Below are 22,258 nucleotides of genomic sequence, written 5' to 3'. Positions count from 1 at the left end.
CTTCTCTATCTTCTGGAGGTTTCCCTTTACAGGTACACACTCAGCCTAATTTATAGGATGCTCTACAACTCCCTCCCTTTGTATATCATCTCAAACCTGATACCAAATATTATACCCTGCTGTACTCTAATAATACCCACTTTATCCAAACAAGTCTTACTTTTTAATTTTAACTCCTTTGATTAATCTGTTCTTTGCCTGAAAGTCTTCTGGCATAACTGTCTTTTCATGTAAAAGTTTCTCATCATTCATTCAGCCGCCCTTGACATTCCAGCCCGTGATCATTCTGCAATACCTGCCCTCTTATTGCCCTATCAAAACCTGAGCTCCGTGATAAGAGGGACTGGGTCTCACCATCCAGAGGGCCCCAGAATGCTATCCTGAGTGCCTTGCACTTAGCAGGTGTTCATAAAGTATTTTTAGATTGGAATAGTGTTAAGTTGACCTTGTCTTCACATTGATTTAAATAACACATCTCTTACTTCATGTGTTTCACTGCATTGTGTAATGTGTTTGTTTTTCTGTACACTCACACACATGTGATATATGCACAAGTATTTATATCCATTTTAAACTATTTTATATTCACTCTGACACTATCCCAGTATTCTACACATGATGATGTTTAATAGGTACTTATTGATTGGTATTACTTGGGATAATATTCAAAATTCTTAATAATCATAAGGGATTTTCAACCAGTCAAAATAGATGTTGGTCATAAACATTCAATACAGTTATAACTGTGCATACTGCCTCAATATCAGCCCTGGATGTATCCTGTAAAGAAAAATAAAACCTATATGTACATTAATTAGGATCCCAAAATATCCAGACTGTCAAAATAAATTTACATAAGAGAACACTTCTAATATGATGGGAAATGAGATTAATTTCACAAGTTTTATTAAAAATAATTGTATCTTGTTGGTCTAGGAATAGAATAAATTCTTTCTGTTTACTTGCTATGCATTTTCCTTCTGTTCTCTTTATAACTAAAGAAATTGAACATGGAAAGAAAAGACTAAATCTAAGGCAATATCAGAGAGAGAATTTGACAGTTCTGGAGTTGCTGGAATTATCCAAGTAGTTTTCCTGAAGCCTCTAATCCTGGAATGTACTAGAAATATGCTATTATTATGAAGATTAAGGATTCCAGTTAAGAAAACATGCACTATTTTCCAAAATTTGAATGTTGGCATCTCCTCATAATGGTGAACCAGGGAGGCCCTGTTGATTTTAGTTCCAAGCTGTAATAGAGATTTGTATTCTAATCAATATGGCTCACTGTTGATGAGCTAAATCCATGTGGAGAAACTCAAAACCAAAGCTGGGAGACTGAGCACGAATGCAAATGCCAAAGAGTAAAAACAGATTTTTTTTTTTTTTTTTAGAGGTGTAAACAAGAAAGAGACAGTTTCAAGACAGGAACCTGGCAAGAAAGACCAGGCAAAAACCTAGGTTATATCCCTGGAGCATCTTTTACATCCATATCTATGGAGCTTCTAGGGGTAACCTGTATTCAAGGAAGACAGGAGACCAGTTATTTGAATTCTAAAACAAAAAATGCATTCATTCCTTCTTTTGTAACTTACTTTAATAAACATTCTTCATTTCTTACACTGAGCTAGACCTGGTGCTAGGCAGTAGGGATTCAGTGAGAGCATATTAGAGAACCTCTGCCCTCAGGACTTTGCTCAAGTGGGAAAGTGAGGAAAATGGACATAAAGTAAAGAATTAAGAAGGTGAATTTTAGGTGATAATGAGTGCCAAGAAGAAAACAAATAGGGTAAGGGTATAGAGAAAGAGGTGGGGCTCAGAGAACTATTTCAGTGAAAGCTATCCAAAGAAGTGAACTTAGAGCACAGGGAAGGGAGCCATGAAACCACCTGGAGGAGGTTGTACCAGGAAGAGGAATGTAAGAGCTTCCACCCAGGAGTGAGCAGTTTTGTTAATGGAATAGCAACAAATCAAGAGCAATAGAGTGATTCAGGGGAGCGTAGTACAAGATGAGTCACAGAGATAAGCAGGGGACAGAGTAGGGGGCATTCCAAGTGTAACAAGAAGCAGAGTAATGTTGAAGCAAGGGCAGAAGGTGAAACAATGTATGTCCTAAAATGATAGCTGGTCACTATGTGAAGAAAGAGAGATGATCATGAATGGAAGTAGAGAGACAAGTTAGAAAACTACTTTGGTAGTCTGGCTAGAGATGATTGAGATGGGGTAAGGATGAAGTGTGCAGAAATGTGGTCCAATTCAGTGTACATTCTAAGGGCAGGGTTGAGAGTACTTGCTTATGTGCTGGATGTAAGGAAGGGGAGGGCTGTCATTTTTCTTTATGATCAAAACAAATGAATGAATAGTAGAGAGGAAGACATTGGGAAGAGCACAGTTAAGAGAGAGTGAAATCAAGAGTGAGGTTAAAGACACATTAAGTTTGAAATGCCTATTAGACACACAAATAGGAAGGTTGAGTAAGTAGATAGAAGTGTGAGGCTGGAGTTTAGGATAAAGGTTAGGGCAATAAATATATTTTTTTTAAACTAGTAGGTATAAGTATCTATGTAAGTAGTATGTTATAGTATATTATCTAGAGAATATGAAGTTGTACTTTTGCATTGCTTTTTATTACTGTCTTTTTTCCTCCTCAATTAATATAACTTGTTCTATTGCTTTACCCTCTTTGGCCCTTATTTAACAGCATGTTTATTTAATACCTTAAAAGTATTTATTGAACACCTGTTTTGAAAATAATTAAGAGGTCCAGTAAGACTCTATCTTTCTATATTCTCAGGTTTAAAATAATTATGAATGCCTCTTATCATTTTGGTCTCTAGGTTTTTAAAAGCCCTTGAGATCCTTAAGAGGTCTAGGGAGGAATCATTTGGGGGACAAAGGTATTGAAAATTAAACTATGTAAAGTCTGAACAGTGATCTTTCAGCACTGGCTTAATATTAAATCTTTAAGAAGCTCTTTAAAAATACTGATGCTGGGGTTCCACCCAAGACCAATTAAATCAGAACCTGGGTGACTCCAATAGTGTAAACCCCATGATAACAACCAGTCGTTTAGAGGAACTGGGTTATAAACGACCCAATTGAGAAGTACTTAATAAGTTTCTAATCATGCTATATACTATAATAGATACTGTTAGAGACATATAATATACAATCATTCTCATAATAAAAACTCATATTCTAGTTGCTGAAATAGAAATTACCAAATTATTTTATTGAAGTAGAAGGTAAGACTGATATGTAACAATTATACTAGTACTTATATATAAACCAAAAGAAATCTGAAAAAAGTTGTTGGGGAAACTTATATGCAATTCCTGAAAATGCTGTCCATGTGCAAAAATCATTTAGAGAACTTTACTCTGGAATACTACTAATAATGCTAATAATTTATGCTAATAAAGCTTCTTCCAATTGGATGGCTTTATTAATATATTTTATTTTATTTTATTCTGTAACAACTTTATTGGAGTATAATTGCTTTACATTGTAGAGTCAGTTTCTGCTATATAGCAAAAATAATCAGGTATAGTATAACTAAATCGCCTCCTTGTGTCTCCCTCCCACACTCCCCATTCCACCCCTCTAGGTGGACTCAAAGCACCGAACTGATCTCCCTGTGCTATGCAGCTGCTTCCCACTAACTATCTATTTTACATATAGGAGTGTATATATGTCCATGCCACTCTCTCACTTTGTCCCAGCTTACACTTCCCCATCCCCGTGTCCTTAAGTCCATTCTCCATGTCTACGTCTTTATTCCTGTCCTGCCCCTAGGTTATTTAGAAACTTTTTTTTTTTTTGAGATTCCATATATATGTGTTAGCATAAGGTATTTGTTTTTCTCTTTCGGACTTACTTCACTCTGTGTGACAGATTCTAGGTCCATCCACCTCACTACAAATAACTCAATTTCATTTATTTTTATGGCTGAGTAATATTCCATTGTATATATGGGCCACATCTTCTTTATACATCCATCTCTTGACAGACACTTAGGTTGCTTCCATGTCCTGGCTATTGTGAATAATGTTGTAACGAACATTGTGGTTACATGACTCTATTTGAGTTATGGTTTTCTCAGGGTACACACACAGTAGTGGGATTGTTGGATCATATAGTAGTTCTATTTTTAGTTTTTTTAATGAACCTCCAAACTGTTATCCATAGTGGTTGTATCAATTTACATTCCCACCAACAGTGTAGGAGGGTTTCCTTTTCTTCACACCTTCCCCAGCATTTATTGTTTGTAGATTTTTGCTGATGGCCATTCTGACCTGTGTGAGGTGATACCTCATTGTTTTTTGATTTGCATTTCTCTAATGGTTAGTGATGTTGAGCATCCTTACATGTGTCTGTTGGCAATCTGTATATCTTCTTTTGAGAAATGTCTGTTTAGGTCTTCTGCCCATTTTTGGATAGGTTTTTTGTTTTTTTGATATTGAGCTGCATTAGCTGCTTCTATATTTTGGAAATTAATCCTTTGCCCGTTGCTTGTTTGGCAAATATTTTCTCCCATTCTGAGGGTTGTCCTTTTGTCTTCTTTATGGTTTCCTTTACTGTGCAAAAGCTTTTAACTTTCATTAGGTCCTATCTGTTTATTTTTGTTTTTATTTCCATTTCTCTAAGAGTAGGTCAAAGAGATCTTGCTGTGATTTATGTCCAAGAGTGTTCTTCCTATGTTTTCCTCTAAGAGTTTTATAGTGTCTGACTTTACATTTAGGCCTTTAATGCATTTTGAGTTTATTTTTGTGTATGGTGTTAGGGAGTGTTCTAACTTCATTCTTTTATATGTAGCTGTCCAGTTTTCACAGCACCACTTATTGAAGAGGCTGTCTTTTCTCCAATGTATACTCTTGCCTCTTATCAAAGATAAGGTGAAAATATGTGGGTGGGTTTATCTCTGGGCTTTCTCTCCATCTTGTTTAATGTATCATTTAAAGCTTGTGTGTCCTTATTTGTTTTCATTTTGGATGATCTGTCCATTGGTGAAAGTGGGTGGGGTGTTAAAGTCCCCTACTATGATTGTGTTACTGTCAATTTCCCCTTTTATGGCTGTTAGCATTTGTCTTATGTAATTGAGGTGCTCTATGTTGGTTGCATAGACATTTATAATTGTTATATCTTCTTCTTGGATTGATCCTTTGATCATTATGTAGTGTCCTTCTTTGTCACTTGTAATAGTCTTCGTTTTAAAGTCTATTTTTTCTGATATGAGATGTGCTACTCCAACTTTCTTTTAATTTCCATTTGCATGAAATATATTTTTCTATCCCCTCACTTTTAGTCTGTATGTGTCCCTAGGTCTGAAGTACATCTCTTGTAGACAGCATATTTACAGGTCTTGTTTTTGTATCCATTCAGCCAGTCTATATCTTTTGTTTGGAGCATTTAATTCATTTACATTTAAGGTAATTATCAATATATATGTTCCTATTGTCATTGTCTTAATTGTTTTGGATTTGTTATTGTAGGTCTTTTCCTTCTCTAGTGGTTCCTGCCTAGAGAACTTCCTTTAGCATTTTTTGTAAAGTTGTTTTGGTGGTTCTGAATTCACTTAGATACTGCTTGTCTGTAAAGGTTTTAATTTCTCCTTCAAATCTGAATGAGATCCTTGCTGGGTACAGTAATCTTGGTTGTAGGTTTTTCCCTTTCATCACTTTACATATGTCCTGCTGTTCCCTTCTGGCTTGCAGAGTTTCTGCTGAAAGATCAGCTGTTAAACTTATGGGGATTCCCTTTTATGTTATTTGTTGTTTTTCCCTTGCTGCTTTTAATATCTTTTCTTTGTATTAAACTTTTGATAGCTTGATTAATATGTGTCTTGGCGTGTTTTCTTTGGATTTATCATGTAATTGACTCTCTGTGCTTCCTGGACTTGATTAACTATTTCCTTTCCCACATAAGGGAAGTTTTCAACTATAATCTCTTCAAATATTTTCTCAGTCCCTTTCTTTCTCTCTTCTTCTGGGACCCCTATAATTCTAATGTTGGTGCGTTTAATGTTATCTCAGAGGTCTCTGATACTGTTCCCAATTCTTTTCATTCTTCTTTCGTATTCTGCTCTGCAGCAGTTATTTCCACTATTTTATCTTCCAGGTCACTTATCCATTCTTCTGCCTCAGTTATTCTGCTATTGATTCCTTCCAGAGAATTTTTCATTTCATTCATTGTGCTGTACATCATTTGTATGCTCTTTCATTCTTCTAGGTCCTTGCTAAACATTTCTTGTATTTTCTCTGTTCTATTTCCAAGAATTTGGATCACCTTTACTATAATTATGCTGAATTCTTTTTCAGGTAGACTGCCTATTTCCTCTTCATTTGTTTGGTCTGATGGCTTTTTACCTTGAGTCTTCATTTGCTCTGTGTTTCTCTGCCTTCTCATTTTGCTTAAATTACTGTTTGGGTTCTCCGTTTTGCAGGCTGCAGGTTCGTAGTTCCTGCTGTTTTTGGTGTCTGCCCCCAGTGGCTAAGGTTGGTTCAGTGGGTTGTGTAGGCTTCCTGGTGGAGGAGACTCATGCCTTTGTTCTTGTGGATGAGGCTGGATCTTGTCTTTCTGGTAGGCAGGAACACGTCTGGCGGTGTGTTTTGGGGTGTCTGTGACCTTATTATGATTTTATGCAGCCTCTCTGCTAATAGGTGGGGTTGTGTTCCTGTCTTGCTAGTTGTTTGGCATAGGGTGTCCAGTACTGTAGCTTGCTGGTCCTTCAGTGGATCTGGGTCTAAGTGTTGAGATTGAAATCTCTGTGGGAGCTTTCACTGTTTGATATTATGTGGAGCCAGGAGATCTCTGGTGGACCCACATCCTGATCTCAACTCTCTCACCTCAGAGGCAGAGGCCTGACACCCAGCTGGAGCACCAAGACCCTATCAGCCACACAGCTAATTAGAAAAGTGAGAAAAAAGAAAGAAAGAAAGAAAGAAAGAGAGAAAAAAGAAAGAAAGAAAGAAAGAAAGAATATAATAAAGTTATTAAAATAAAAATAATTATTAAAAAATAAAAAAATTAAAAAGTAACAAAAAAAGAAAAAAATAGAGCATCCAAAGCAAAAAAAATAAATCCACCAATGATAGCCAGCATTAAAAACTATATTTAAAAAAAAAAAAAAAAACAGGATAGAGAAAACCCTAGGACAAATGGTAAAAGCAAAGCTTTACAAACAAAATCACACAAAGAAGCCTACACATACACACTCACAAAAAAGGAAAATAATATTTATATCATTACTCCCAAAGTCCACCACCTCAGTTTTGGGATGATTCGTTGTCTATTCAGGTATTCCACAGATGCAGGGTTCATCAAGTTGATTGTGGAGATTTAATCTGCTGCTCCTGATGCTGCTAGGAGAAATTGCCCCTTCTCTTTTTGTTGTCACAGCTCCTGAATTTCAGCTTTGGATTTGGCCCCATATCTGCAAGTAGGTTGCCCTCTGGCATCTGTTCTTCACTCAGACAGGATGCAGTTAAGTAGCAGCTGATTAGGTGGCTCTGGCTCACTCAGGCCAGGGGAGAGAGAGGTACAGAATGTGGGGTGAGCATGCGGTGGCAGAGGCCAACATGACATTTCAACAGCCTGATGTGTGCTGTGTGTTCTTCCCAGGGAGTTGTCCCTGGATCATGTGACCCTGGCAGTGGTGGGCTGCACAGGTTCCTGGGAAGAGAGGTGTGGATAGTGACCTGTGCTTGCACATAGTGTTTGGTGTTTGTAGCAGCAGCTTGCACATAGTGCTTGGTGTTTGTAGCAGCAGCCTTAGCATTTCTTGCCTGTCTCTGGTGTCTGTGCTGATAGTCATGGCTCACGCCCATTTCTGGAGCTCATTTAGGTCGTGCTCTGAATGCCCTCTCCTCACACAACCTGAAACAATGGTCTCTTGCCTCTTAAAGAGCTCCAGACTTTTTCCCAGCCTCCCTCCCAGCTAGCTGTGGTGCACTAGTTCCCTTCAGGCTGTTTTCATGAGGCAACACCAGTCCTCTACCTGGGATCTGACTTCCAAAGCCTGAGCCTCTGCTCCCAGCCCCCACCCATCGCATCTGGTGGGTGAGCTGACAAGCCTCTTGGTCTGGTGAGTGCTTGTCAGCACTTATCTTCTGTGTGGGAATCTCTCCACTATGCCCTCTGCACAACTGTTGCTGCGCTCTCCTCCATGGCTCCAAAGATTCCATCCCACCACTCCCTATCTCCACCAGTGAAGGGGCTTTCTAGTATGTGGAAACTTTTCCTCCTTCACTGCTCCCTTACAGTGGTGCAGGTCCCCTCCCTATTCTTTTGTCTCTGTTTTTTCTTTTTCCTTTGCCCTACTCAGGTATGAGGGGGTTTCTTACCTTTTGGGAAGACAGAACACCTTCTGCCAGCATTCAGTAGGTGTTCTATAGGAGTTGCTACCCATGTAGATGTATTTCTGATGTATTTGTGGGGAGGAAGGTGATCTCCACATGTTACTCTTCCTCCATCTTGAATATCTCCTCTGGATTCTTTTATTTCTTTTTCTTCTCTGATTTCTGTGGCTAAAACTTTTTAAATTATGTTGAATAATAGTGGTGATAGTCGGCAACCTTGTCTTGCTCCTGATCCTAAAGGAAATGGTTTCAGTTTTTCACCATTGAGAACAATGTTGGCTGTGGGGTTGTCATATAGGGTCTTTATTATGTTGAGGTAAACTCCCTGTATGCCTACTTTCTGGAGGGTTTTTTATCATAAATGGTGTTGAATTTTGTTGAAAGCTTTTTGTGCATCTTTTGAGATGATTATATTGTTTTCCTCCTTCAATTTGTTAATATGGTTATCACATTGATTGATTGGTGTATATTGAAGAATCCTTGCATTCCTAGGATAAACCTCACTTGGTCATGGTGTATGATCCTTTTAATGTGCTAATGGATTTTGTTTGCTAGTATTTTTTTGAGGATTTTTGCATCTATGTTCATCAGACATATTGGCCTGTAGTTTTCTTTCTTTGTTACATGTTTGTCTGGTTTTGGTATCAGGGTGATGGTGGCCTCGTAGAATGAGTTTGGGAGTGTTTCTCCCTCTGCTATATTTTAGAAGAGTTTGAGAAGGATGGATGTTAGCTCTTCTCTAAATGTTGGATAGGATTCGACTGTGAAGCCATCTGGTCCTGGGCTTTGTTTTTTGGAAGAGTTTAAATCACAGTCTCAATTTCAGTGCTTGTGACTGGTCTGTTTATATTTTCTATTTCTTCGTGGTTCAGTCTTAGAAGGTTGTGCTTTTCTAAGAATTTGTCCATTTCTTCCAGGTTGTCCATTTTATTTTCATATGTAATAATCTTGTAATAATCTCTCATGATCCTTTGTATTTCTGTATATGTCATACTGTTCAGTATTGAATAGCATCATGGGTTCAGGACATACTTCCAAATTTAGTGCAGCAACAGATGAGAAGTAAGGTGATGCTGAATGGATTGTTCTCTCTGTGCTTCCATAATTGTCAGATGGGAAGACACAGGCCCCTGTAGGCTTCCTGGGCTCTGTGGTCTGGGCTCTGACACCGCCCCCCTCATTGTTCCTCCTTCCAATATTCCTACCATCAACAGACAATCTACATATGGATTCGTTATCTCAGACAGCCCCATCATTTTGAGAAGAGAGTTGGGTCCCAGGTACAATGATGAGCCTACTTCACACTCCTGAGCTGGGAATGTGGATTCTGGGTCCTGGATTCCCAGGGTTGGCAGGCTGTTTGTTGGCCTGGGCATCATGGAGGAGAAACTGAGACAAATGAAAGTATCTTATACTTTTTAAAAGAAATACACCTATCTTATACTATTAAGCACCTATCTTATACTATATGGATATGGGGTGTTCCTTTGAAGAATCAACCAAAAGTGATTATATTGCCCTTCCTCATCACTTGGTGAACATATAACACTTAAACATTTAGGACCCTTACTGGCAGATCTTATTTTAGAGTTACAAATTTTTCCTTTCTTTGAAAGGTTGAAATCCAAATCCTTTCTCCAGAAAAGGTTTTGAGTTATCAAAAAGTTGATGGTTTTGGAGAGTATAGTTCTGGCATTAAGACTCTGTCAAGGTGATGCTGTCTTTCCTTTAGTAAGTCCAATAAACTTACATTTGCTTTATCAATAGGATTTTTAGGCAAATTTTTTAGGAAGTTGACAATCAATAGGAAATTTGTTAAAAAAAGGTAAAATAAGTAACCTTGCCATTAATATTAATAATCACGGATTATTGTCATTCCCAGTAAATTTTCTCGTGATGGCTGGACACTGAATCAGGTGACTTTTGGGAACACTTCTAGCTCTGGGAATCTGTGAATGATCCTTTTCTAGTCTGCAGGAAGACTGTCTTGCCTTGGCCTTTCTTATTTCCTTGGATTTGTTGCATGGATATTTCTCTGGTTATTGATTTTTTTTAATCAGTCATTGGCAATTTTGATTAGTATTTTGTTTCTTTTCCACTTTCTCCTAATTTCTTTTGACTTTAACATTACTTGGTATATATGACTTTCCCTTTTTTGGCCAAGTATTTGTTTTAGAGTTAGCATCACTGACAGTAGCTAGACATAATTAGTGATGGTGATGTAGCTCTTGTATTACCTTATGCTTCAAATTTATGATTATAGAGTTCTCTATCTCCCAAGTGTTCTCACTCCCACAGTGCATGTGCTCACAGGTGTAGAAATGATAAAAACAAAAAAGAGAGACAAACAGATGTGGTGATTGTGTATGTGTGTGTGTTTGTGTGTGTGACTGTGTGTATATACATGTTTGTACTCCAAAATCCCTTATGAATTCAGTACTTTCATTATTGCCATTTTACAGAAAAGGAAACTGAAGTCCAGGGAGGTTATCTAAGGTCTTATTATTTATAAGGTCTTATAAATAATAGGTGGCAGAGATGGTATTCCAAAAACTGTTTAATAGTTTTTGAAATATTTTTAAAATGTAGATTACTATGTCTATTATTCTTACTGTTGGTTTGTGGTAATTAACATTTTTAGACCTTTAGGGAGCACTTATACACTTTAATTTGTTGATGTAATTTGAATTGATACAAAAGAGACCATTAATGGGAAAAATGTTCGAGGTTCTTTATAGGGAGATTGGAAGCTCGGGGAAAGAGGTTTGAGCCTGTGGTTGAAGAAACCCAGGGGATGTAAATGGTATGAATTAAGGAAAAAAAAAAAAAGTATCTCGTGAAATGCAATATATGTACAGTTTATCAATTGTGGAATAAAAAGTCTTTGAATCTTAAATTTGGGGGACTGGCATACTCCAGGGCACTACTCGTAGGTACCAGTCTGGGTGTGGGTATAAAGAATCTGACAAGTAGTGAGGGGATCTATGCGTTTATCATTTTAGCCTTACAAAAGCTAAAAGGAAAGCCTACAAAGGCTAAAAGGAAAGCCTAAAGCCCTACAAAGGATCTTAAGAGTTCTATGAGTACAATTTTTTCATTATCCAGATGAATCTTGAGACCAGGGCCTGAGTTGGGAGGCCATGGTCCCCAGGAAAAAAATCCAGTTGTCCTGCTGCCCACTCAATATTCTTCCCAGCTCCCCACTCCTCTGCTTGCCTGTAGTGGAAATTCACCCTGAGAGGCACTGCTCCCATCTGACTTTGGCATCACAGCAACTGCCTGCTCAGACACAATTTCCTTCTCAAGCTTGGCACTGAGAAAAGCGTGACTGCATACCTTCTTAGGGAACAGAGGAAGACAGATGCTTTCTGAGGAGGCGGCTGGGAATCCTTTCCCTCTGTGGTACCTGGGCACCTATAGTACATAGGCCTGTGCTAGTGTAGTCTCACTTTCCACTTGCAAACTCAGAGCTCAGTGCTAATAATAGCCTGTGGTGAGACTTTTCTCCAGAGGCTCTGATCTCCCAGGTGGCTGTTGCTTCTAAAACTGGCCCTCTGCTCTGCTCTTCTTGAAGGGAAAGCTCTTGGGAAAATCCCGCTTAAAGGGACTTTCAAAAACAGCAAGTAGCAATGTCTTCTTCATCTCAGAATGAAACTAACCGCAGTCCATGCTCGACAAAGTAGGATGAACAGCAAGAAATAGTTCAGGAGAAGTTCTGTATGTGGCCCTTACACATAGAGGAATTTAAATCATGTTTCTTTCTTTCTTTTTTTTTTTGATAGACATACAGGATTGTATCTCCTAATATGTGATAATTATTTGGAGAAAGGAGTGGGCTGGTAATGGTTGATTAACATAGAGGTTTTGTGATTTTTCTTATTTAAACCCACAGAAATAAAACAAGCTTCAGAGAATACTATGATGTTGTGGCAAAGCACGGGACTAAAAGATTTGCTCTTTTTCATGCCTCACTATTCTTCATCCTTATGATCACACAGTTCTTTAGCTTTGTTACTTTATACATATGTTAGTTATCTCTCTAGCCATGTGTTCTCCTGTTGGTAAAATAGGGATCATAACTAATACTAATTGCTATCTTCAATTATGCACATTCTCTGTTATCACTTTGCAGTAGCTTATTTAGAAACAACAAGAGCACTGATAGTATTATCGCCATCCTGTAAGTGCGAAGACTACACCTGAGAGAGATGAGATGATTTGCTTAACCTTGTGGAAAACAACCGTGGCACTGGCACTTGATCTCAGGCTGCCTGATGCTTGAGCCAGTGTCCCATCAAATACCCCAGTCATCATGGTTCAAAGGGAGCCCCACCATGGATCATTGTATTGTACCCAAGCTGGAGCCCTACTTCACTGGCTGCCAAGAACACTGAGTGAGGGAGTGGGCATGAAGCTGTCCAATGAAGGGATTAATGGTACTCATGTCAAACGTAGCTTTAAAATCCTGATTAGAAGTCACTCTCCCCTGCACTGAATTTTGCTCAGGAAATAGAGAAAAGAGAAGCTGTTTAGAGAAGTGGTTAAAACCTCAGATCTGGCAATCAAGCTGCCTGTGTTTGAAGACTGGGTCTGATATTCAGTAGCTGTGGGACCTTGAGCAAGTCATTTAGCTTTTATAGTTCTTGAAGTGGGGTTAATGGTAACACCTACTTCCAGAGTTAGTGCTGTTTTAAAATGGCAATGCATATAATAGGCTTAGCATGCAATGAAGGCTCAATGGACATTTTTCCTCCCTCCTCTTCCCCTCACCTTTTTCCTCTCCACCATCCTCTCCAGGAAAATAGATCACTATCAGAGGATGGCAACATGAAATATCTGCATGATGTAAGTTATATTCAGTGATGGGCACTGTATGACATTTTTCAAAGCAGTGACTGGGATTGCAGAATTAAAATAATCCAAATGCCTATGAGATGTTGAGCTCTGCAATATGACATGATGCTGAAAATGGACTCATTGGGTCTAATGTCATGTGCTAGTCTAGAGTGATCTGGATTTTACAATTTCTTCCACATAACCATAGAAAGTGTCTATTCTAGCTTTCTTTGTCAAAAATATAATGCATTAAAATTATGTATATATAAATACATAAATATATGTATGTGTGTGTACAAACACTCACATACATACATACATATGTCATATAGAGTAGTTTCATAGATATCAATCTTCCCACATCTCAACCATGTAAGCAGAGATTTGTCCTTGTCTTAAATACAGGACTTAAAGCTCAGACATGTTAGGTTTACATTGAGACACAGGTGCCTTTTCATTTTGACATCCTGCCACTTCAACTAAGAAACTCCTGAGAAAACCTTCAGTTATAGGAACCCAGGATGGAAAACAGGCTAATGGGGTATGTATTTGCACATCCCATCACAGAGGAGTTTGTTGATCACTAATCCCATTGGGTGGTCTGTAAGAAACAGAGCCAACTTGAGCGCTAACCTTCCTTTCTTCTCTTGGACCCTTGCCCATGATTTGGCACATGTAATTCCAAAGATGAATCCAACCTCTTCAATCTCACATGGAAAAATTCCCACCAAGTTTGATAGTATCAATAATTCCACAAATCATGTAGACCTATCTGCACCAGTATTAGAACACCGAGAATCCCATATTACATCTACCTCTAATTCCAGGTAAAATATCATGGACAAGAATCATGGAATCTTTAGCAAATGAAACTCAAGGGATATTTTGCTCTAAAATTCTCATTTTACAAATGAGAAAAGTGAGAATCAGAGAGATTAAAATAAATTGGTCCAAAATCATAGTTTCACTCATTGGTTTTAATTGTTTCTAGAATTTCATTTCTGTATGCATTTCCCCACAAAGAAGAAAACAAAGAATCATTTTCCTTTCATAAAGAGAAAAAGACAGAAGCAAAGCAACAGAATTTATATTTATGAAAGCAAATTCTGTAGATATTTTGCCAAAAAAAAACACATAGTGAAAATGGATTAGTTCATTTGAGTGGTTTGTGGAAAATATATATTTCCTGAAGCAGGTGGTGCTATCAAAGTGAATAGGGAGAAAAATGTCATGTATGAACATTTTTTTAAAATGATAAATTTTTTTAAATGATATTTTTCAAGTAGAAAGGGAAATACAAAATCCTACCACTGACTCTGGCAGCATATTCTAATGGGTTCTGACTATATTTTAGAGAAACACACACCCACATACAAACAGAAACAAACACTTTCAGAAAGGATACATATAGAAAACACTGGAGGTTTTACATTTGTTAGACAGAAGAAAAAAAAAAAGACAAATGGCCTGCCAGATAATGAGATGAGTGAACAAGTAAGTCATTGGAAACTCACAAAATGCACTTTTCTGAGACATTTGTAGTACTGTTGATATAAGCAGAGGGACACGGATGGAATAAGAAGCAAACTATTACCCCATGGGCATTTTAGCAGAATTGTAGAATTCAGAACTTTAAGAAAATATCTCCATGGATTAATGTGTAAATTAATTTGTTTTCAGTTTATTTCTATCTCACTATCTTTCTTATTTTTTCTAGTTTTCTTTTCTTTTTTTTTTAACCAGTAGTAAAGTTCAATTCAACAAGCATTTACTGAGCTCTAGTCATACAATATGTTTTGAACCATAGTAGACATTAAAGGGCATTTGGAAAGATTAGAAACGGTGGGAAAAAATGCACTTATCCATTAGGAGAATTAGCCTATTCCTTTATGTACTAAACTATGTGTTGGTCTCTGCTTTCCATAGAGATCAAGTAATTTATCATCCTCACAGGGATACTTTTTTTCATCTTTCTATTGGAAGACAATCTACATAAAATAGGGTATATATCATAATTATACAGCCTCATGCCTCTTTCTCCTCTGTATTCATGGACTTACCAATCTGTCTGTTGAAAGGACCAACCTACATTTTCCTCCATCTGGACTGGGTATTCTGTGTAACAACTACAGTAACATCACTGCTGTCCACTCCCATTTAGAGAGTTGTTGTTCACCACAGGCCCCAGGGCATGGTCACCAGAAAGGAAAGTCCAGATCACAAGCTCACGGGTGCCCTGTTTTAAAGTTCTGCTTCCTTCTCTACCTCCCACTAGTCTTTGCTTGTGGGCTCCAGGAGGCTGTTCTTCACTCCTAAGCATATTGAGAACTCACTCAAGGCTCAGCTCTTGAGTGTAGCTCCTCCTGGTCCTGGCACACTCTCTAACAAATTTCCCCAATTCTTTTCATTTTTACCATACAATTTAGTACCTAATTAAATACCTACATTTTCTGGTCACTGTTGCTTTATAAGTAATTACATAATGTAGTCCCTAACAAATTGTAAGTACTCAGTGATTGAAATCTCTACTTGAACTTGCCCTCAGTGTTACACTGCAGTCTTCCTAGGACAGAGGGATTAGGTAGGCTTCCTGACAAGTTTGTGCCAGGTCTTGTTCTTTAGTCCTCGCATGAATAATATGTTGATGTCTATGCAGTGTCGCAAACTTGAGCACTCAGAAACAACACAAATAATTTCCCAAACCTCATGCTTAGTACACACTGAGGCACCATCTTGTTAGTTATATATCTTAGTGTTAGTTATAAATCTATAGTGAATATGTTTCCTTATCATCATCCTTAATACCCTCTCTTGGCTCAATCCATCAGTCCTTTTCCACTCCTACACTTTTACTACCATGTCTTAGCCAGAGATGCCTTGTTAAAATGACAATGAAATTGATGCAAGGGCCTGCTTGAAACTACAAATGGCTCTTCTCTGGTGCCAATTCCACAGTATGAAATTCAAGGTCTTTCATGATATCTTACCCAGAATGGGCATGACCAAACCCTTACCAGATTGTGATCAGAAAAGAGATTTAGGGCTCCCCTGGTGGCGCAGTGGTTGAGAGTCTGCCTGCCGTTACAGGGGACACGCGTTCGTGCCCCGGTCCGGGAAGATCCCACGTGCCGCTGAGCGGCTGGGCCCATGAGCCATGGCCGCTGAGCCTGCATGTCCAGAGCCTGTGCTCCACAACGGGAAAGGCCACAACAGTGAGAGGCCCATGTACAGCAACAAAAAAAGAAAAGAGAATTAACTAAACTTCCTTGTTACCATCTTCCTTGGGAAAGCAAAATTTCAGATTAAATGGCTTCCTAGAAACAGGCTCAGTTTATGGCAGTAAAGACATTAATTAAGCAGAGTATGGGAAAATGTCGATGAGAATTGACAGCTGTGACTTCTCACTTAAAATATTAAGTAAAAGTTGCTGCATGCCTTTCTCCTGCACCCTCTCCTCTTTCTTGCTTTTCCACTATTTGATTAAATATGCTAGAATGAAAATATCAATTCACTCTCGTTAGAGGGCAAGACATTATGAATTAATGAAGTCAGATTTGTGGGCAGTTTGATTCAATTCTATTACTTTCAAGTACTTATGATAACTGGACCTTAATCTTTCTGACAGAGAGATCATTAGTTTCATTTAGCACATATGATATTGATCAGCTGAAAGTCATTTGTAAGTAGCAAAAATACACACACACACACACACACACACACACACACACACACACACACACATATATATATACACATATACATATATATGCACAGTGTTTATAGTAAGTCTATATTCATAATTATTGGTTGAAGTAATTTTTAACTATATGTGTGTTTGTGACTATTTTGGATTTTCAGAGCTTTAACTGTTAACATTTCTTACAGCTGATTAACTGTTCAAATACTTTGCTCCTTTGTGCTTTTAGGCATGTGCTTTTTAACTCTGTCACACTCCTCAATCTCTATGTAAAGAAATAGGACTTTTTTAAATCAAATTTCAGTTCCATCTCTTCTCAATTTGGTGAACACGAATTAAAATATTTTACTACAAGGAGTATCAAGTTAAAATAACAATGATATTTATTGCAAGAGATCTCTAATGTAAGTCAAATTGCTTCCTGAGCACAAAGATGAGAGTTTTGAAGCTGCATATTACTGGCTGAAAATCTTGAGAACAAGAGTGATACAAGCTTCATTACCTGGTGTCATGCTTATAGCAGTGAGGCTTTCAGTTTTAAATGGTATTTATTGAAAGCTAACCAGATTGTGAGCATTTAACTGAATATATCAATTTTCAGGAGACCATAATAGTTGTGTTTGCTTAGAAGCTTGCTCCACAGGCTCCCCTGACCCAACACTAGAAATATGTAATATTTTTTTGTCTGAAAAAAAAAAAGCTTCAGGTAAAGCTGTAATTTGCTTCTGCAATCATATCAGTTACTCCAGCAAAATGCAACCCCAAATCTCACATGAAAGTTTACAAATTAAAACCTGTAGAAATAATTTAAAAAGGAGATATGCACAGGAGTGCTACATGAAAATGTAAAGCTTCAGCAGCCAGCCCAGCTGAGTGATAACTAGACGTAAGGCACAAACTAATTGTATTTACTTAGTTCTCTGCTTTTTATAGTGAAACTGTGAGCATGGAACTTCTGCAGTGGGAAGGAGAAGGATGTACATGCTGTTTTGCTCTCTTAAATGTTCATAGAATGAAAGAGAACCAATAAGAGGAAAAATATGACAGTGCAGAGGAGGGAATTTAACATTTTGGCATTAAATAAATTGTTGTGGATCTTTCTTATCTTTTAAGTAGTTTTATCCTCCTTTGCTTCTTTTGTATTCTACCCGATGACTGATTCAACAAAGGTTTTTAGAACAATTACCCGGTTTGACATTATTAGTAACTTATTCTTCACACTGGACCTTTAATTTCCTGGACCCAGACTCTATAATGTCTTCTTCATTATTCATTTGTTTGTTTGTTTATTTATTTATTTTTCTCAGCATCAGGCACATGCTTGGGCACATGTTATACATCCAATAATTATTTTAAAAGTAAATTAAAGGGTAAATAGAGATATAACTTTTTGAATCTTAAAGGCTTTTTAATACACTATCACTTAGCTGCCTTTTCTTTTTTTAAGCAGGCCTTTCTGCAACAACTCCAGATACAACTCTTAGGTATCCCAGTGAGATTTTTCCATCCCAGGGGCCTGGACCCAAACTGGAATAACTGTCGGCAACAGTATTAATTGCCCCCCTTCTTGGCAGCTGGGGTGTGAAAATTGGTGTGGAGAAAGAGACTGAAATTTCTGTTCATCCCAAGAGGTAGCCACCGGGGACATGATTCAGCCCATTAGGGGGACAGCTGTGTGCAGGCAAGTTTCATACCTGTCTGAACAGCTCCTACAGTCTGGGTAAATAAATACCTTAAATCCCTAGAGCCAGCAAACTTCTTTAGGATTTTCTCTTAATCTCATGGAAGCTGATTGTGTCTGGGCCTAAGGCACTTTCTAATTGTGAGTAATTTACCTTTGGAAGCTTCAGAGCCTGCATCTCAGGGAGTGTGAACACTCAAGAATTCCAGAATAGTACTGCTCATTCCCACCTTTCTCCCGTTACAGGGACCACTTATGCTTCCCAGGAACCCTCACTTTCTCTTTAGGAGAAGATAAAAAATACCCATCCTGTAAGAGTCAAAACACAAAGCACTTCTCATTCACCTGCTTCCACTGATGAGTTCTTCCTCTGAGATCCTGCTTCTCATATATCACTTGGTACCTTTGGCTGCATTTGCAATATGTCCTTTCTCTATCTCTCCATCTGCATTGTGTTCTTCCAGTTCAGGATTCATGTTTCTGTACCATGTCTAATGCAATATAAGATACACAGTGGGTGCTAGTCCCTAGCATGACTGGTTAGTTCTAGTCAGTCTGCTTATGGCAAGGACCAGGGGTAGGAACTCTGATCATGACTCTCCCCATCCTCCTCCATTAGTTCCATGTATTTGTACATTTAATAGCTTTTCCCCTGTTCTGTGACTGCTAACCCTTTCTTACTAGCATGAGCTTCCTGAAAGCAGAGGCTTTGGTATCTGTCTGACAGTATAAGAGAATACTCAAAGGGAAAAACCTGCTTGGGGAAGCATTGCAAGGTGAGGAAAGACTTGCTCAAGGTGTAGAAACATGAAGGTGACTAGGTCAGAAACTAATAAGTATTTTAATCTGAATTTCCAACAACAAATGGGGCCATCCAGGGAAAGTATCACTTGATATGCACATGCAGAATCTGGATGACACACATTCAGGAAGCTGGAGAAAGATATACCTGTCCTGAGTGGGGTTTTAAACTGCCTGACCTACAAATCTCCAGTCTGCTGGAGACCTTGATTTCTAGGTCAGTGTGATGGTTAATTTTATGTGTCAACAGGGAGGAACCATGGGGAGCCCAAATATTTGGCCAAACATTATTCTGGGTGTGTCTGTGAGGGTGTTTCTGAATGAGATTAACATTTGAATCAGTAGACTGACTAAAGCAGATTGCCCTCCTTAATTTCTATGGGTTTCATCCAATCAAAGGAAGACTAGAATAGAACAAAAAGGATGAGTTAGAGGGAGCTTTTCCTGCCTGACACATCAGGTGGGATATTGGTCTCTTCTGGCCTTTGAACTCAGATTTAAACATTGGCATTTCTTGGGTCTCCAGCTTGCCAGCTTTTGCACTAGAATGTCCATCATTGGCTCTCCTGCTTCTCAGACCTTCAGGATTGAACTAGAGCTATACCACCAGCTCTCCTGGATCTTCAGCTTGCTGACTACTGATCTTGAGGACTTGTCAGCCTCCCTAATCATGGGAGCCAATTCCTTATAATAAACTCTCTCTCTCTCCATATATATATGTGTGTGTGTGTATGTATATGTGTGTATGTGTGTGTGTGTATATATATATATATATATGTGTATATATATATATATATATATATATATATATGTAGATACATAGAGAGACAGACAGACAGAGACACAGAGACACAGAGAGAGATCACACTGATTCTTTTTCTCTGGGGAACTCTGACTAATACAGTCAGTATTGTCTGTTCTATAAAGTGCTCCTCTCTGACAAGAGGGGATCAAGGCACGAGGAAGCTGGTGTTAGCCCCAGCCCAGTCCATCAAACAATGCCCCCAGCCTTCCAACTGGACTCTCTGCTCCATTTGTTCTAAGACGAAAAATAAGTTTTGTCTTTTTCCCCTCTGTTCTTACCAATCTGTCCTTTGTTATTTGGCAGGAGCTGGTAGCTTTTCTTGTGGTCTGACTGGATCTGGAAATAACATGGTTATTTTTGTTTAAACATAATAGCAAAGAAGAACTTGAGCTTATATGCAATTTAACCTTATCAAGCCCAGGCATATTTGTTTTTGTACAATCAGTATGCCTGAGTGATGTCAGGAGAGCTCTGAAAACAATATATTCCAAAGCCAGAGCTGTTGGTGGGTGGAACCTTCCCAAATAATAAGGATTGTGCACATGACTGGAACTAGAATGAGTTATTTAGTCCAATACAACTGGCTTTATTCTATATAGCATGTCATACGACTCAGAAACAAAACAGGAAAGGAGAAATAAATGAAAGGGAATAGGCTAAACATGAAGGAAATTGTATATTTGTGGGCTGTCTAGAGGCACTCAGTTAATAGTTGAATGAATTAGAACTTTCAGAATAAACAGTAAGATTGCATTTAAACATGTATGCACATATACATATACAGATATGTAGAAAGATATCATATGAGGTATACTACAAATGCACTCATGAGAGCTTGTGCTACTGATGAATTGCCCTACACTGAGGTGTTCAACATGCCCAAATATCCCTGTTATATAGTCTCAGTCCTTCTCTCTCCTGGTGTTATCTTACCTTTGCACTATAGTGGGCTGCCCAAAATGCTCTTCACTCTACAAGTGCTCCATCCCATGCATCATCCAGTCAAATGGGGGCATGTCCAAGCATCCATGATGGAGGCAGAGAGTTCTCTCTGAACTTGTTCTCAAAGAGAAGACTACCCACATCTCAGAAACCATATTTCTAGTAACAGTGCTACTTTTGTCCCAAATTGCCTTTGTACACATTTATTCCAAGAGAAAATCGAGAACAGTGGCCACTAAAAATGAGTATGTGCTCTGAAAATGAAATGCTCTTTGCCTGTCAACAGTGTTGGAAAAATATAATATTCTGCCACCTATGGTTTCCTGTCCCAACCCCTCACCTTTAAACATACCCTAGGAGTTGACAGCTACAGTTAAATGTATTGGTGGATGTTTTAGCAAGGTTTTATAACTATATTATATCTACTCCATGAAAATGACACTTGCAAGTGATGGAGGAGATGGTGTATTAAGAAACTAAAAATTCAGAAAGTTTGTTCCAAGTGACAAAGTTGTAAAAGAGAGTGTTATTTCTCTTTTTAGACGCATAAGGTAACAAAATATAACCATTCAGACACTTTGCCGCAATTGTTGAATTTTCTCTATCAGTAAATTTTGAAATAGAATGTTAATTCTTAGGGTCTGCACCAAGAGATCTGATTCATCAGGTTTCAATGGGTCCCTGAGTATCTGAATTTTAAACAGAAATATTTAGGACATTCTGATTAAAGAAATCTTTAAAATGTGTACTTTGAGAATAATCACAGCATTTTTATATACTATCCCCACCTGCTTTCATTTAGAATGATTCAGTAAATTTCTCCTTGGATAAAAGATAGAGAAACAAATCTTAAAATTTGTAACTAAAAGACCTTTGGACTTATTTTCAGACTCTGGTATCTAGTCTTAACTCTTCATTTCCTAACTCTTACTATGAGATATTCCCTTAACCAATCAGAGTCTCAGTTTCTTTATTTAATTATAGGAAAATGACAGTATCTAGCTTTCGTGGTTCCCACAGGATTCAGAGAAATACTACTTGTTGAACTCCTTTGGCATTTGTCAATTGCCGTACAAAAGCAGGAAACCGTTCTAGTTATGAATATGCACACTGATGATCCCAGCAAGGGGGCATTCAGA

The sequence above is a fragment of the Lipotes vexillifer genome, unplaced genomic scaffold, assembly GCF_000442215.2.
Source record: "Lipotes vexillifer unplaced genomic scaffold, Lipotes_vexillifer_v1.1 scaffold90, whole genome shotgun sequence".
Taxonomy (NCBI): Eukaryota; Metazoa; Chordata; class Mammalia; order Artiodactyla; family Lipotidae; genus Lipotes; species Lipotes vexillifer.
This window is presented reverse-complemented; position numbering follows the sequence as displayed.